The sequence below is a fragment of the Capsicum annuum genome, unplaced genomic scaffold, assembly GCF_002878395.1.
Source record: "Capsicum annuum cultivar UCD-10X-F1 unplaced genomic scaffold, UCD10Xv1.1 ctg81525, whole genome shotgun sequence".
Classification (NCBI taxonomy): domain Eukaryota; kingdom Viridiplantae; phylum Streptophyta; class Magnoliopsida; order Solanales; family Solanaceae; genus Capsicum; species Capsicum annuum.
In genome coordinates this window covers 28,960-47,399 of record NW_025892251.1, presented here as the reverse complement: position 1 = coordinate 47,399, position 18,440 = coordinate 28,960, and the positions used below count along the sequence as shown (strand labels likewise).

At 29.6% G+C, this 18,440-nt stretch overlaps 1 pseudogene; it reads right to left on the bottom strand.

The window, feature by feature from the left end:
- Positions 1-10,915: 10,915 nt before the first annotated feature.
- LOC124895352 lies at positions 10,916-12,452 on the bottom strand (annotated as a pseudogene).
- Between the last annotated feature and the right edge of the window lie 5,988 nt (positions 12,453-18,440).

The window sequence follows — 18,440 nt, the reverse complement described above, 5'->3', positions numbered from 1 at the left end:
TTGTTTGTTTGATTGTTTTACGTGTTTTGTGTGGTTTGTACATTTGTAGTGTCAAAATTAGCCGATACGCTCCACTAAGCGACCGTGATCGAACCACAGGATCGAGGGGTGCCTAACACCTTCCCCTCGATCAACAGAATTCCTTAGCCGGAATCTCTGTTCGCAAACCAGTTTCAAAGAGTCAAATGGTTTTGAAAAGGATTTTAAAAGGTGACTTGGCACACCGGGTTTATGTCAAGTGGCGACTCTGAATAAAAATGTAAATAATCCCTTTTCGAAATAAATTTTCAATCTTTTGTCACTCAATAAATCAAAACCCTTTCGAACCTTAAACCATATCTTTTTGGAGTCGAAAAAAAGGGTGTGACAAGGAATAAAAAAATATGTGAGGGATTGGTGACATGAGTGGGGCAAGGGTAGATGAGGGTAAGGATATGGGTGGGGTTGGGAGTAGGTGATTAGGATAAAGTTTGTTAGGATAAATTAAAATAAGATAAAATTTGTTAGGGATTTTGTTAAGGATGGTTATTTATGTATTTTTGTGGGGGGATAGTTACATGGTTGAGGGTACACGATAGGATAAGGTAAAAATGAGTAAAAGTGATATCGGGGAGGAACAAAATTAGGTGTCTACAATATATATATATGCACACACACATACAGACATATACACACTATCGACTATATTAAATTCTAAATACATACTATATATATCACATACGCACACAAGTATATTATCGAATAATATAATGCAATGTGTTTCTTATACATACTCAGATGAGTGATCGATTATCACATCCACAAGTATATATTACCTTATAATAGAACACGTTCATTATTCTGATGAATCATCAGTTATATATTACATTATTATGATTGAAATAGTAACATAATATCATTATCTCAACGGTATGATATATATGTGTATATATATATATATATACACACACACAGAGATATTCATTATAAAAAGATTATGCATATTTAATGTTATTTAACGTATATATAAGAAAAATATTTATTCCATATACAGAAACATAAGTAAAAGATAAATCTTATGTTTAATGTAATTTTTGTATTTTATTTGATATGTTTTTTAGTGTAATTTTTTTCACAAAATTTAAGAATGGTTGATTTTTATTATTATTATTATACTGGTTATCGACTACGTGTGATCAATGTAGTTTCAAAAATTTATATATAAATTACATTACATATATATAACTATTTTTAATGAAAATAATATATATATTTGATTACATATATATAATTATTGGTTACTAAAAATTATTTACTTTTTGATTTTTTTAGTTTAAAAACCGACCATGTGGTCATTTTTTAATATATTTTATTTTTTTTAATATTAAAAATCGACCACTAGTGGTCGTTTTTGATATTTTTTTAATTTTTATTTGTATAATAAATAAAAATTAATATAAAAATTAATGAAATAAATTTTTTATTTTTTTAAATAAAAAAGCTACCACTTGTGGTCTCTTTTTAAAAAAAATTATAAAATATTATGAAAAAACGACTACTTGTGATCGGTTTTTTCCGACCACAATACGTGATCGGTTTTGCGTGGTCAATTTTTCTTTCTTTTTAGTAGTGCCAACACAGATTAATTGCACGTTACAAAATCTATTACAAAGAGAATAAAGGACAATATTAGATGTTTCTTTATCTCTTTTTTTTCTTTCCTATGAATAGTTGGTGGAGACATTCTTGATAGCAAAGTATTTTTATAGAAGAACTAATATTGTTACTAGAAATTTGATTATGGGAAAAATTTGAAAGAAATAATTGGAGATAAATAGGTTTGGCTTTTCACTATGCTTTTCTTTCAGTTAGTTAAATTCAAATATTTGACAGAGGTAGAAGTATTTAAGGTTTGGCTTTTCGTCTGCTCCTTTTTCAGTTAATTAAATTCAAATATTTGACAAAGAGAGAACAAATTCACTCAAGATGGAAGTTCACATAGCAAAAAAGAGAATAATTGACTTTTTGATATGAAACTCGTAAAAACGTATTAATTCACGTATGGCATTTTGACCAGTATCTCAATAAACAAATAGTAAATTGCATATAGAATAAACACAAGTTAACAATATATATTTATTTAACTTGTAACTATATACTACCATAGTTAGTTCCCCAATATTTGAAAAATTAGCTAGGTTACATATTTATCTTCTGATTATACAAACTTGGAAACACAACATTATTAAAATGCTTGAATATACACAAAGGCATATCAAACATATAATAGTAGTTACATTCATCCTTTGCACGCAGTAAATATAATTTGTGCTCTCTAAGAATACTTCACTCATAACAGCACGCTTACTTTTTAACTTGCTTAGAAGCATAATATTATTTAACTTGTTTGAAAGAAAGTTTCAAAATAACCTTCACCAGTATTGTTACTGAACTTCAAAACATGGAATAATCCAAATATGGAGTAAAAAAACTTGGTTGTTGAGAACAAGTTTTACATAAAGTTCCATCACTGCAATCGCTATTTGAAGTGCAGCTTCGATAACAAGTCATATCATTACCAAATGAAAGAAGTATTTTTACTTTCATCTCTGCAACATCAATTGGTAAGTCTCTTAAAGCCATCACTTTAGGACCCCAAGATTAGAACAATTAATATACACAAATTATTACAAAGATAGAAGAGTGATGAAAGTAAGTTTAGAACCTCAGATTGCAACAAAGAGATCAATGAAGAGAAAAACTTGCTTAAGAAAACCATCTTAACTTAATTAATTTGGCTCAAAGATAATAAATTGAACAAGTGATATTTTCTTTGCTTAATGAAAGGTGATATTTATACTAACATTGATATAAGGGCATTATAGTCATTTGAAGTTTAAGATGTGAAACACATTCGTCCAACCTTAGAACCATAAATTAGAACTTGTCAAAATCAAATAATGAAACCTCTTATTTCTTTGTTCAAATAATTCAAAAAGTATACTCCTTCCCCACTTAGAATCCCAAGTCGAAATAACTGCAAGTGCATGGCATACTACTTTTAATTTTTGTTTCAAAAAGTGTACTACTAAATGGATGCAACATCCTTAATTTTATATCATTAACCTTTAGGTTGTGTGAAAAAATTAAAATAATAATAATAATTATTAAAAAAAAAAATAAGACCATTAGATCATGAAGTAGTTGGGCATGTGGAGTCATCAAAATGTCAAAACTCCAAAAGTTCAAAATTCCATGGAATTAAAAGGAGAGGTAACAATTTGATCGCTCGATGAAAAATATTTATATAATTTTTATTACTATCTTGTTTGGTTCTATATCTTTTTTCTTTTTGTAGAAAAATCGAATGTTATATGTACATAACAATATTTGATGTTTTATGTCATTGTTATAGACAATAAATTATTTAGGAGTTTTTAATTATTTTACGGATTTGGTTCCTCTCCATTTTCATTCACTCCATTTTTCTCAAGTTTCTATTTTGATTGATGACATATGACATAGTTCAAGTTGAATGGGTAAGATTTAATTATTTTAAAGTAAATTCTAACCATGGTTTGTATAATAAATACACTATAAATATAGCAACAAATGGTCTTTTATCCTATTTTTTTTCATACACATGGTCCATCTTTTATTTTTTATTTAAATTAATCTTTTTATTGCATTTTGGGAACTTTCTCTTTAATAATTACTTGCTATTTATTTTCTTAAAATAGACGAAATAAAATAGGAGAGCCTATAAGTTCTCCTATTTTATTTCACCTATGTTTCCCCTATTTTATTTCACCTATTTTAAAGAAAATAAAATAGATAATTGTTAAAAAAAAAAAAGTTTCCAAGCAAAATAGAAAACAATAAAAAAAAAAATTTAGAATATGAGAGATCTCTCTCATTTTCTCCGTATTTTATTTCACCTATTTTAAAGAAACTAAAATATCTAATTTTTAAGAAAAGTTTCAAAAAAGGTGATAAAAATAAATCTAAAACAGAAGAGCCAATTATTTCACCTACTTGAAAGAAAATAAAATAGATAGTTGTCAAACAAAAAGTTTTAAAAAAATAGATTTAAAAAATTTAATTGACAAAGAAATTAAAAGATGAAATTCTTGCATAAGATAAAAGGTAGGAAGAGAATTTTTTTTGTTGCTTTATTTATGGACATGTGGCTAAGAATGTGGGATCAGAATATTTTTTATAACTAAATATATAATGTATTTATTTGTATGAAATATATGAAATATCATTTGTGTTCTTTGTACGTATTATTCAAATTTTAAATTAAACTTTCTACAAGATGAAAAACTTTTTTCAAAAAGAATTGAAATATATGCGCAGACAAATTTTTAATGGAATAAATCTTTCTTGTGAAGAGTTAGATAAAATTGTTGTCACGTGATTAATAGGTCATAATTTTTCTTGAACTATGAAAATTGTTTCTTTTAAAAATACAGGACAAGACCGTATATAATATACCCTTATGATTCAATTACTCCTCGAACAACACACATAGTGAATAATTGTACTCCGTCCTAACTATAGATAAATAATAAAATAAATGATAAATGATATTTACATCATTAGATCACTTTATTTAAGGAGAGTTGATTAAATAACACACTTCTTTGAAAAATTATACTTTTAGATAAGTCAATTTTTATTCTTACGGTGTATATTTACAACACTACTCAATTTGAAATGAAAATTGATACAAAATCATATACACTGAAAGAAAAAAATTATACGCTCTTGATTGTTAAGGCAATAAAAAGAGAAAGGGGTGAAAATAATATCTCCGTATATAAGAAATATTCCGAATGAAATATTAAGCGGTACATATTGATATTTTTTGGGGTATATCTACAAGTTATTTATTCTACGATAGTTGTAAAGCACTGAAAATATGTTATATTTTTTTAATTTTTTCAAGTTCTTACTTTTATATATTTTGAATTTGTTTTACAGTAAAGAATTTAATTATGTCACCAATTATAATATGTCAATTTGTTTATACTAATAATACGAAAAATTCTTAATATTATCGGATTATATTTCATAAGTCATGTTATTGTAGTATGAACAAAGATCATGATATTTATTATATTCCCTCTTCATTTGTCAACAAAATCTTTTACAAAGAAAAGTAAGGACAATAATAGATATTTCTTTGTTTATGTTATAAATATATTACCATATATAGTAAATGTCTACTTTAAAATAAATAGTAAACGTCGACTTTATCTTATATAGTGAATATCTATTTATGAAAAAGTTAGAAACCCGACAGTTAGTTTTCTCCTATAAATAAAGGAGTTTCCTTCATTGTAATTGAACCCATCATGAGAATCCCTCAAGAGAAATAAGAATTACTATCTATTCTCTCTCTTATCTTTATTCTTTATTACTTTATAACGCATTATCAATACGATACTTTGCCAAACATGATGAACTTATAAATCTAAAGATAATTTCAAGGTTAGTAATTCCTTATGTTATTTGTGTTTTGATACTAATGATTATAATTGAATTTGAGGGAAAATAAATAGTTTGAAACCACTTATGCTTTAAATTTGTTCATAAAAAACAGTATTGTTAAGAGATATAATGATGAATATGCAACACCTTTGTCCTTTATACATCTCTTTGCCATTTGCTAGATTATTGGTAGAGTTGTTTTTGTATTTTTTAAAATTTATATTATTGTTTGTATGTACTGATTGTGTAAAAAGTTTGGCTATATATGAATGATTTGGGGAGTTAATTAGAAAAGATTTATAGTTCATGAAAGATATGATTTTAGATAGGAGATTGCTGATCTAAGAAAACACATTATGTACCTAAAAGATTAATAGGTAGATAATGATCATGTTGTCCATTCATACTAATAGTCATAGTATTAATATTTAGTGATTGTTCACAAATATTTTGATTAAATTAATAAGAAAAGAAAAAAAATGTAGTGTTTTCCTGAGAACATGATCCTAAATAGAAAGGTACAGAGAACACAAATTTGATTAGTAAGTTAGTATATGTGGGTGACTTGTACCCAGTAGTTAGATATGCAATGGGGTAGTCCTAATAGTTGTAGGACAATGCACATAGGATGGAATCTCTAGTTAGGTGGGTTGAGGAAGTTGATGTTTGTGATTTGTTAACTTATCGTACTATTTTATGGGTGCCTTATTTCTGTTTTTTGTTTCATCTTGTCTTATGTTCTATTACAACCTTATTTACTGTCTCTGCATCATGAGTCGGGGATTTATCAGAAACAACCTCTTTACTTCGTTGGAGATAATGGTATGGTCTGCATACATTTTACCCTCTCCAGACCCACTAGGTGGGAATTCACCGGATATGTTATTTTCATACGACAAAAATTTGAAAGATTTCAGTATTTTACTAAAAATCGGTTTTTTATCATACATTTTCTTAGTGAACCAATTCATTAAAAAATGGATATAAAATTATATCATGTTTATAACACACATTTTTCATTTTGATTCGCCGTGAGAAAGTTCACTTTTTGAGAATACATTGGATATGTTGTTATTGTGGAAAAAAAAAACTCAATAAGAATATAGAGAGGGATTTTTTGTGGAAAAGAAAAAAAATAAAGACCAATATATATTTGCAAACATACACAACATTATTTAATTGATAATTTTGAAATAACCTTCATTACTAACCTGTTTAGAGTAGGTACTTTTCCAATATATGGAAAATTTATAAGGTTACATTTATTTTCTCAAACTTAGAAACACAACATTATTGAAGAGTAGTTCTGAAATACTCTTCATCAGTAAGAGCATGCGCTTGTTAAAACAAGGAACAATCATTCGGAGTGAATAAATTAAAGGTACAGTATCTACAGACAGTTCCCTCACTGCAATCGCTGTGGCTGTTGCAAAATCGAAAACAAGTAAGATCACCAAGTAAAAGTAATTTTGCTTTCATCTTTGCAACAATAATTGGTAACTCTCTTAAAACCATCACTTTAGGACCTCCAGAGATATTAACTCCATATTAATTAAGTGTAATAAAAATCAAAATAATTAATATATACAAATTATTACAAAGATAGAAGCGTGATAAAAGTAAATTTAGAACCTGAAATTACAACAAAGAGAGCAGTGAAGAGAAAATCTTGGTTAAGGGGCACCATATTAACTTGATTAATTTGGTTCAAAGATAATAATTCAACATGTGATGTTTTCTTTGCTTAATGGAAAGTGACATTTATAACAACATTGATAATATAAGGGCAGTATATTCATTTGAACCATAAATTAGAACTTGTCCAAACCAAACAGTGAAATATTTCTTTGTTCAACTAATTCAAGAAATATACTCCTTCCCCAGTTAGAACCCCAAGTTGAAATGTTCTAATTTTTCATTTGGCTTAAATCATCAACCACCCTTTAAAATTGTCTTGAAAATTTGTTTTATTAGACACCTTTTGATAATCAATAAAAGATGTAAAATGTGTGTGATTCACTCAAGTGACATGATAAAATTAACTAATTACAAGATGACATGTGACACTAAGAGATTAAAATAATTATAAGTTAAAAACAAGTGAAAAGTGAAAAAAACAATCTTAGCTTCTTTGAAAAAGTAACCTTATTTAAATAATAATTGGAAGTTTAAAAAAGTAACTTTATGTAAATAATTGAAAAAGACAAAGGAAATGAAAAAGCATGTTCCCTTCTTGTTTTTTTCTTTTTATTTTGATAACATCACAAGCTCTTACATATTACTTTACCTTCTTCTCGGCTCGTACCTTAACCATTAACCATAGATAAGGGGTGGCTATGCATTTTGCATTTTTTATATACAAAACTTAAAAACACATTATTATTTAACTTACTCAAATGATAGTTCCTAAATAATCTTTTATCAATAACCTACTATAAAAGTAGGTTAAATATTTATTTTTTATACACAAACTTAAAAACACACCATTATTTAACTTACTCAAACGATAGTTCCTAAATAACCTTTTATCAATAACCTATTATAAAAGTAAGTTGCATATTTATTTTTTATACACAAACTTGAAAACACACCATTATTTAGCTTACTCAAATGATAGTTCCTAAATAACCTTTCATCAATAATCTACTATAAAAGTAAGGGTAACTGTAATCCATGGTCACTTAATTTTGTACTTATTACGCAAAAGTCATTTTTCTTTCAATCATTTCATTTATGGTTATTTAACTTTGTATCTATTACGCAAAAGTCACTTTTCTTTCTTTCATTATACAAAAGTCATTTTACTTTACTCCGGCCATCACAAAAGTCACTATGACCGAATTTTATAATAATCTCATAAAAAAATGACATGACAACCTTAATTAGCTCTTAATTTTAAATTTAAGAGAATATAATATATTACACATATCTTTACCTTTTTAATATGCGCCCAACCCGATTTTCCTTATGGATTATATAACGGAAGAATATCAATTTCTCAATAGATTAGGCTACCTAGTGAAGACTATTTTTATAAAAAAATTGATTCATATTTGTATGAAATAAAATTATACTTATATACTCTTAAAATCCTCTAAAGTTGAGACATGTGTTGGTAAATTATTTTTTTCCTCTAATATTATGGGATTTAGTTGATAAAAATATTTTTCTTCCTCTAAAATTGTGACATGTAGTTGATAATTTTTTTTCATACGATCTTTTTTTTGCCACTTGGGTCTTTGCATTCGGTATATCATAATAATATGATAAACTACTCTATTTATTGAGTTTGTCTTTATATTTTTAATTGTTTGACTAATAGATTAGTTCTCTTAAAAGTTTTTATTATAATATTCAATTTCTCATAAATTACATATTGTTTAATTAATTTAATTGATAAATATAAAAATTAGATATCATATAATTTCCTTATCTATTAAAGTACTTATATTTTATAACATTTATTAACAAAACTATTAATATAATATTATGTATACAAATTCTGACAATACTTATTCAATGACACAATTAAAAAGATTTTATTTTGAAACTATCTTTAGCATGTTTATTTATCTTCAAAGAATTAAAATATTTTTTTTAACTAATATCATACATATATTTTTATTTTATGTGTTTTAAAGAATTTATCTTGTTTATCATTCTTTTTCGATGCACCTCTTTGGCAGATTAATGCAATATTATGAATTATTTCATAAAAATATCAACCGAATTTTTTTATGAAAATAGTATTCATTAGGTAATCTAATCTATTAAGAAATTGGTATTCTTTCATTAAATAATTCATAAGAAAAATGGGTTGTGCACATATAAAAAGGATCAAGATATATATATTCACTTAAATTAAGATTATAAACTAATTAAGGTTGCCACATCATTTTTTCGATAGAATTATTGTAAAATTCGGTTATAATGAATTTTATGATGGTCGGAGTAAAATTAAATGACTTTTGTGTAATGAATAAAATAAAAGTGACTTTTGTGTAATGACTACAAAGTTAAATGATCATGGATGAAATGAATGAAAGAAAAGTGACTTTTGTGTAATAGATACAAAGTTTAATGACCATGGATGAAATTTATCCCTTACAAGTTAGGTATTTATTTTTGGGAAAAGGGTTAAAATGCCCCTCATCAGATATACCCCTACAGCTATACTTTGGGGCCAAATATACCCCTACCGTTACCAAAGTTATAAAAATACCCTTTCTTTTGATATTTCTCCACCATGGCAAATTGAGAGAACACATGGCCTAATATTAGGGTGAGGTGGATGCCACATGGCATGCCACCTCAGTCCGTAACTTTTTTCTTTACAGATTTTAAAGTTTTCATTTTTCTTTTTTGTCTTTCTATAACATTTTCCTTAATAATTACTCACATCACATGTTATTGCTATGGCTTCTGAGAAAGAAGTTGCTCTTCTTGTTGTTCCTTCTGATGCTTCGACAATATTTGACAAGATCATTAAGAAGGAAATCCCAGCAGACAATGTATGCGAGTATGAAAAGGTTTTAGCTTTCAGAGACATAAATTTCTAAGCTCATGTGTACATATTGCTTATTCCCAAGGTTAGGGATGACTTAACTAGACTTTCCAAGGCTGAAGAAAAGCACCGCGACTTCTTTACACAGCAAAGCTTGTAGCCAAACAAGAAGGTCTTCTCGAGAATGTATTCAGACTCGTGATCAACGATGGAGAAAGAAGCATTAAGGATAATGTTAAATAAAGAAGTAAAGAAACAAGAAAAAGAAAGGAAGGTAACATTGAAATTTTAAAATGGAAAAAAAGGAAAAAATTAGGATCTGAGGTGGCATGCCATATGGCATCCACCTCACCCAAAAATTAGTCCATCTGTCCTTTTAACTTGTCATAATGGAGAAATGTTAAAAGGGAGGGTATTTTTTTTAATCAATTTTAATAATGAAAAGGGTACATTTGATCCTAAAGTATAACGAAAGGTAGATTTAACTAATAAATTAAAGTAGAAGGGTATTTTTAAGCATTTACCCTTTATTTTTCTTACACAAACTTACATATTTTATTTTTCATACACATACTTAAAAACACACCATTATTTAACTTGCTCCAATAATAATTTCGAAATAATCTTCATCAATAATCTACCTTTAAAGTAGGTTAGATATTTATTTTTCTTGCACAAACTTAAAACACACCATTATCGAACTTGCTTGAACGATAGTTTCTAAATAACTTTCATCAATAACCTACTATAAAAGTAGGTTACATATTTATTTTTCTTACGCAGACTTAGAAACACATCATTACTTAATTAACTCCAAAGTGAATGGTAGCTTTCCAACACATATTTTGTCGTGCTCCCATTAATTACTTGCCATAAATTTCTACCACAGATGGTAAATGACCAACCATCACTGCAATCGCTATCATCTGTGCAACTTCAAAAATAAGTCATATCATTATCAAATGGAAGAAGTAATTTTCCCTTCATCTATGCAACATCAATGGATAACTTTCTTAAAGCCATTACTTTAAGATCCCAACACAGATTAACTGTAAAATTAATTCATTGTTAGAAGAATAATTAATGTACACAAATTAATTAACACAATTGCTCACTCCATTGCTAAATACCTTTAGCATGAGTACATCCTTAAACAACTACTCCCTCCGTCCAGTTTATAAGACTATTAAATAATTTACCTATTTTAAATTATTTTATTCTTGATATTAAATATAATATCACTCATTGCATTTTTCAAAATAAGAAATTTATTATATCATCACTCTAATTGTTTCTTAATGTATGTGCTCAATACAAAGTCGACAAATATTTATAAATGGAGGAAGTATTCATCAAACATATACCCCTCCGTTACTAAAAACTTATCATTCACACTAAAAATAAATATTTTATAATTCTTGTCATTTTAAAAAATCAAGGCATAATTACTTATTTATTTCCACTTTTATGAAGAGATATTAATATAATGAATTTTTAAAAAAAAATTGACAGAATTAATAGGATATTTTAGTCAAAATCAATCTCTAATTAATATTTTTCTTAAGGGATGTGTAAATAAAAATATGACAAATACTTAAAAGTGAAGGAAATAATGTTTTACAAATTTACTCTATAAACAATTATGAGATATTAGTATAACGTAAAAAAATAAAAAAGTTTAAGATAAAAGGACTAATAAATAAGGATCTTTTAGTCAAAATCAATCTCTAATTAATATTTTTTTAAGGAGAGTGCAAATAAATATATGAGAATTTTTTAGGAATGAAAGAAATAATATTTTATTAATTTGCTATATAAATAGTTATGCGGCTCAATACTTTTACTAGTTTCTTGATTATGTAAATTTTCTTTTTTTAAGGAGTGAAAAACATCATTTTTTTAAATGAGGACAATATTGAAGAAACATCCTTTTTTTTTTAATTAAAAAGAGAGGGATATGATTGAAAAAACATCATTAAACTCTTTTCAATTATTCAAAAAATCATTTATTTAGACATAAAAAAATCATTTATTTTGATAAAAATGAAAAAGACTAAATAAATCATTTTTAAAGAAATGAAGGAGTACAAACAGAGGAAAGTTCTTGATTATGTTTTTTTTTTTTAAAGAGTGAGAAGATTGAAAAAATATCAACTTTTTTTTTTAAACAGGAATAAGATTGAAGAAACATCTTTTTTTATATATAAAAAAAGGGATATGATTGAAAGAACATCATTAATCTCTTTTAAATTATCCAAAAAATCATTTATTTGGACACACAAAAAAAATCATTTATTTAGATACAAAATGAAAAAAAAAAACTAAATAAACCATTTTTTAAGAAATGAGGAAGTAAAGAGAAGAATAGCAAAAGTAAGTTTAGAACCTGAAATTGCAACAAAGAGAGCCATGAAAAGAAATGCTTGCTTAAGAGAAATCATCTTAACTAAATTAATTCGGCTTAAAGATAATAATAGAAGTGATGTTTTCTTTGCTTAATGGAAGGTGATATTTATAATATAAACCAACTTTGATATAAGGGCATTTTAGATATTTTTAAGTTGTAGGTGTTAAACTTATGGTATTCACTAACATTTACGTGCCTTCATTGCTGATTGCATGCAATGCCTTTGTCTTTTATACATCACTTTGTCATTTGCTAGATTATTGGTACAGTTGTTTTTGGATTTTTCTTAAAATTATATTTTTGTTTGTCTACTGATTATGTAAAAGGTGGGCTATATATGAATGGTTTTAGGATAGGTGGTAAATTTAAAAAGTATTAGAGAGAGTTAATTATAAAAGATTGATAGTTCAGTGAAGAGATAATTTTAAATAGGAGGTGTTGATCCAAGAATATATATTATGGTAGAAGATTAATGGATACAAATGTGTTATTTAATGGTCTTGTTGTTCATTCATACTAGTCATAGTATTAATATTTAGTCAGAGGTGAATCCACGATTTGAAATTTATGGGTGCACTAGTGTTGTTAAAGGTGCGCATAAGCCCTGAAGCAAGACGTAAAATATGTTGAGCGCTCGCCTCGCTTAATGTGCAGTTTAAGATCTAATTTCTAAGTCATACTTTCCCTTGTCAATGAGGCTTTCTGAAGAGACGAACACTAAACAATTAATATTTCACTTTAACAAAAAGATAAATCAATTTCTTTATTTATATGTTTGTCATTCATGCTTATATTATTAGTGTTGGACTAGACATATATTTATAGTTTTTCTCCCTTTATATTTTTTTGTTAAATCTCACGCCTTATTTGTACTTTATGCTTAAATACTATGGACCTTGAAGCTTTTTTGTGCTTTTTGCTTTTGATAATATTGATGGCGCACCAATATTATCTTAAGGTAGACGTTAGCAAAACTTTCAGTGTCGATTAAGGGATATTATCATATTTGTTGGTTGCTAATGGAATGAACATTACTGAAAAATAAATATATAGAATAAATATGAGTTCTAAGCTAATAACTTTACTTTCTTATATTATGAAATTCAACTAATATGTTTACTTTTATTTGTTTTGAACCATCGGTTATGGTAGCTTAATGGTCAAGGTGAGTTCACCATGATGGTCGCGGATTCGAATGTAAGACCCTGCAAAATCCTCGTCGTCTAAGTCCCTTAAAGCGTGCCAAAGAGTTCCTAGACTTAGAAAATCTAGCTAAGTGTTGGGACTTAGTCATTTCTAAAGCCTCAAAACTTTGAGGATTTTATTACCGACCTTCCCAACCTTTAATAGTTGATATTTTAGCTAATTAATGATCAAGGAGGTCAATAGGTGTTTTCGGACAAGTTTTGGATTTTTCGGACCGCATTTAGACCATGTTTGATGTCCCAAAACAGTGGACCAACGCGATCTTGGCGCGCCGCATCGCCTATCGCGTGGGTCAATATTGTTGCAGGAATTACTAGTCAAAAGTACTGAGGCTTGATGCGATCATGGCGCGACGCGTCGAGTATCACGTTGATGCCATCGATACGCCACGTCGACAACCGCGTCGGTGTTCAGTTTTCAGCTTTTAAAAATCCGCGTCCAAGGGGGCAATTAAGTCATTTCCCCTACCCTTATTCAGTCTTAACACGAGATTAAAGTCCCAAAACACCAAAATATAGCAAGTTACTCGAATTATCTCAAGAACACCTCTCAAGGTTTCAATCCAAAGTTCAAAAAGGTTCAAGATTTCACCGTTACTTCTCAAATTTTAATCAAGAATTAGAAACCTTAGGCCAAGAGCTTCAAGAATCATCCTTCAAAAGTAAAAATAGCCTCCCAAAAGCAAGAGTTCATCTAAAGTTCATAACCTAAGGTATGTGGGGTTTGAACAAGAACAATCTTTCGTTCTTGTGCCCAAAGTTTTTATTTTTATTAAAGAATTTTATGATTTGCAATTGGTGTTTATGCCCAAACTACTTTATTTTGAGTTTATAAATTTATAAGTTGTTCAAGTATTGAAATTGCATGTTATTTCACTAAGTTATGTTAGAATTTGAGAATTTATGATATGAATTGCAGATTCCTACAATGAAGTGGTGTTTTTGAGTGTTTTCCAAGGTTGAAGTCAAGATTTAAACTTCATTATGAAAATTGTGATCATTTAAGTACACGTATAAGTATATGCCTTAAGTCTAAAATGAATTTCGTATTTGTTGAGGTATTTCAAGAAGTGTATTGATATCTCCATGAGATTATGATTTTAAGCCTCTTGATGATTGTCTACCAAGATTTAAAGAAAATTGATGATTTGACCCTAAGCTAAGATAGGAATCCACATTATTGATGATTTGAAGAAAATAGAAACTTAGATGGGTTTAATTATACATCCTTGTGTTATTTTAAGGTGAATTTCTTAAAAGTTCTGAGCCTAAGTATGGGAGTAGTATTTATCATCGAGTTGGTCTTGATTCCAAGGTCTCATGCCCCAGAACTACAAGCCACCATAGGATTTTGATTTACCCCAAGTGGGTTAAGATAGTGATCACCAAAGTTAAGGTTCTATTCTAATGGCAAGGGTAGAACAGCTCTCCCCAACGTGGGAAAAACATTGGACTCCATGTTAGGTCACATGGTTTATGTTGGTTAGAAGAAACTCCCAAAGTCACAAAGAGTCCCAAAGTTCCATAATCCCAAGTCTTTGAGTCCCTAAGTTTTAAAAGAAGTTCTTTATTCTCCTTAAGATAAACATTTATGTTGTGAAAATTATTGTTTTAAGATTTCTTTCATTTACAAGCTTTGAGAATAAGAGGAGAATACAAATTTTAAAACTAAGTATAATGACTCACGAGATTTATGCTACATGCTTCATTATTCATGATTTATATGAGATTTAGATTTCAGATTTATTCAAGCCATTTGAGTCATTTATGTCAGCATGCATAATTTTATAAAGATTGATGTTATTGTTTAATTAATACATACACCCCCATATACTCAGTACATTCTCAAAGTACTGATCTACATATACCTTTGTGTGCTACATTATCTCATAATGTAGGTTTAGATGCTCAGTCTCAGCAGCGACAGTGATTTCCGAGTACCTTTATCTATACTTTCGCAGTTGGTGAGTCCTCATGGTTCGAGGACCTATTTCCTTGATTTTAGTCTTCATAGTAGTTGGTTTATTTCTTTTTAGTTGGGGGTTTATCCTAATGACTCTCTAGTTCCTTAGCAAGTAGAGACTTATCGGACTATTGGTTGAAGTTTCCAGATTTCCAGTATTTGTTATCCTGATGATGTTTTCTATAATTTTAGTTCAAATTTGATATAATATAGTATTATTGCTTGGTTTATTCATCCTAAAGTAAGTTTTAGAAGTAGTAGCAGGCTCAAAGGGTTAGCTTAGGGCTACTTGTAGCCTTAAGCACAGTGTGAAGCTTCAAGATGAGATTTCAGAGCATTACAAACTTTGTATCAGAGCCTAAGGTTTAAAGAGTCCTAGGGAGTCAGACAAGCCACGTTACTTAGAGTCTTAATCATCGGTGTGAAGTGCGCCACATCTATGAGCAAGAGGCTACAAGATATTTTAGGAAAAAAACAGCCATCTCTTTCTTTCAAAAGTCATCGTGCCCACAGTTGTCACTATCTACTATTGAATCATGCTCTTTTACGATAGAAAATGCCTCCCCGCAGAGCTAATGCCCATAGGAATAACAATCATCCACCTCAACCTGTTGATCCCCTGAATGAGATTGTATCTTATGTCGGATTTTGAACTATTTTTTAGACTTTAGCCCAAGTTGTGACTGCTACTGTCCAAGCCAATAATCAGGCTATTGTTCCATATTAGTAAGGGGTGACGCAACCATTGCCAGACTTTATGACTTTATGAGAAGGAACCCGCCCAAATTTTTAGGTCAAAAGTTAGTGAGGGCCCATAGTTGTACCTTAATGAGGTGAAGAAGATCACTCAAGTAATGTATGTTTCTGAGGAAAAGAGTGTAGAATTGGCATCCTATAGGCTGAAAGATGTTTCTTATGATTGGGTTGTGATGTGGAGGAAGAATAGAAGGGAGAATCCAACTCCTATGACTTGGCAGGTGTTTTAGGATTTATTGTTGGACAAGTTCTTCCCACTTGAGATAAGAAAAGAAAAGATAGAGGAGTTCATGAACCTGAGGCAAGGATCTATGACAGTAAAGGAGTATTGCCTCAAGTTCAACCAGTTTTCTAAGTATGCTCCTGATTTGATAACTGACCCCAGATCTAGTATGAGTAAGTTTATGACTGATGTGTCCAGACTGGTGGTTAAGGAGCGCAGGACTATTATGCTTAATAGAGATATGGATCTTTCTAGACTAATGATGCATACTCGGTAGATTGAGGCAAAAAAATAAAGGAAAGAGATAGAGTAAGAGGAAATAAGAGGGCTAGATCAAAATAGTTGGAGTATGGCAAGACTAGATCCCATGGAGGGAACTGCCCGCAGTTTCAAAATCGTTCGTCTATGCCAGCTCCTTCATCAGCCAATGCTTCCACACCTAGAAATAGGCACTAGAAAGGGAATAAGTCTTCCATGTACAGATCTTAGAATAGTGTGGGTAATAAACCCAGTTATCCTATATGTGCTAAGTGTGGTAGGACCCATCCCGGTGAATGTTTGGCCTAAAGAAGAGTTGTTTTGGTTGTGGAAAGTTGGCCCATAAACTTAGAGAGTGTCCGCATGCTAGACAGGGAAACAAAGATGTTTGTCCCCAGACTCAGGCTACTAGTACACCAGCTCCTTTAGCCCATCCATCCCCTCCTCAGGGCACCTCATCCAGCACTGCTGGCGGTCGGCTAAAATAGATTCTATGCTTGGCCATTCCACCAGGAGCATGAGATTTACCAGATGTTATTACTGGTATGCTTCGTGTCTTTAATTTTGATGTGTATGTGTTGATGGACCCTGGGTCAAGTTTCTCTTATGTGACTCTATTAGTTGCTGTGAATTCTGAGATAAGTTTCGAAAAGATCCCTGAGCCTATCCTGGTCTCTACCCCAGTAGGTGAGTCAATTGTTGCTAAGCAAGTTTACAAAAAGCGTCTTATTTATGTTCTTCATAAATTCATATTCGTGGATTTGATAAAGTTAGATATGGTCGATTTTGATCTTATTCTAGGTATAGATTGCTTCATTCCTGTTATGCATTATAGACTGTCGCACTCGTGTGGTTAAGTTCCAATTTTTAGATGATCTGGTTTTCGAGTGGTACGAGAATTCAGTATCTCCCAAGAGTCATTTCATATCATATCTTAATGCCAGAAGGTTGATATCCAAAGGTTACATCTATCATCTAGTTCGAGTTAAAGACACTAAGTCTAAGGCTTAGACTATTCAGTCAGTTAATATAGTTAATGATTTTCCTGATGTTTTCCCAGAAGATCTCCCAGGGTTACCTCCCGATAGAGAGATAGAATTTAGGATTGACCTTCTTCTCGATACATAGCCTATTTCCATTCCTCCATATCGTATGGCACCCACAGAGCTTAAGAAGTTGAAAAAGCAACTCAAAGATCTTTTAGATAAAGGTTTCATGAGGCCCAGTGTTTCTCCATAGGGCGCACCCATCCTGTTCGTGATAAAGAAAGATGGTTCTTTGCGTATGTTCATTGACTATCGCCATCTTAACAAGGTTACGATCAAGAAAAATACCCTCTTCCTAGAATTGATAACCTGTTTGATCAATTGCAAAGTAAAAGTTATTTCTCAAAGCTAGACCTTAGATCTGACTATCACCAACTCAAAGTAAAGGAGTGTGATATTCCAAAGACTGCCTTCCGAACCTGTTATGGTCATTTCGAGTTTCTAGTCATGTCTTTGGGGATAACCAATGCTCCAACAGCTTTCATGGACATCATGAATTGAGTGTTCAAATAGTATTTTGATATATTTGTCATAGTGTTCATAGATGATATCCTTGTATACTCCTGTAGTGAGGATGACCATACAGATCATCTTAGAGTTTAC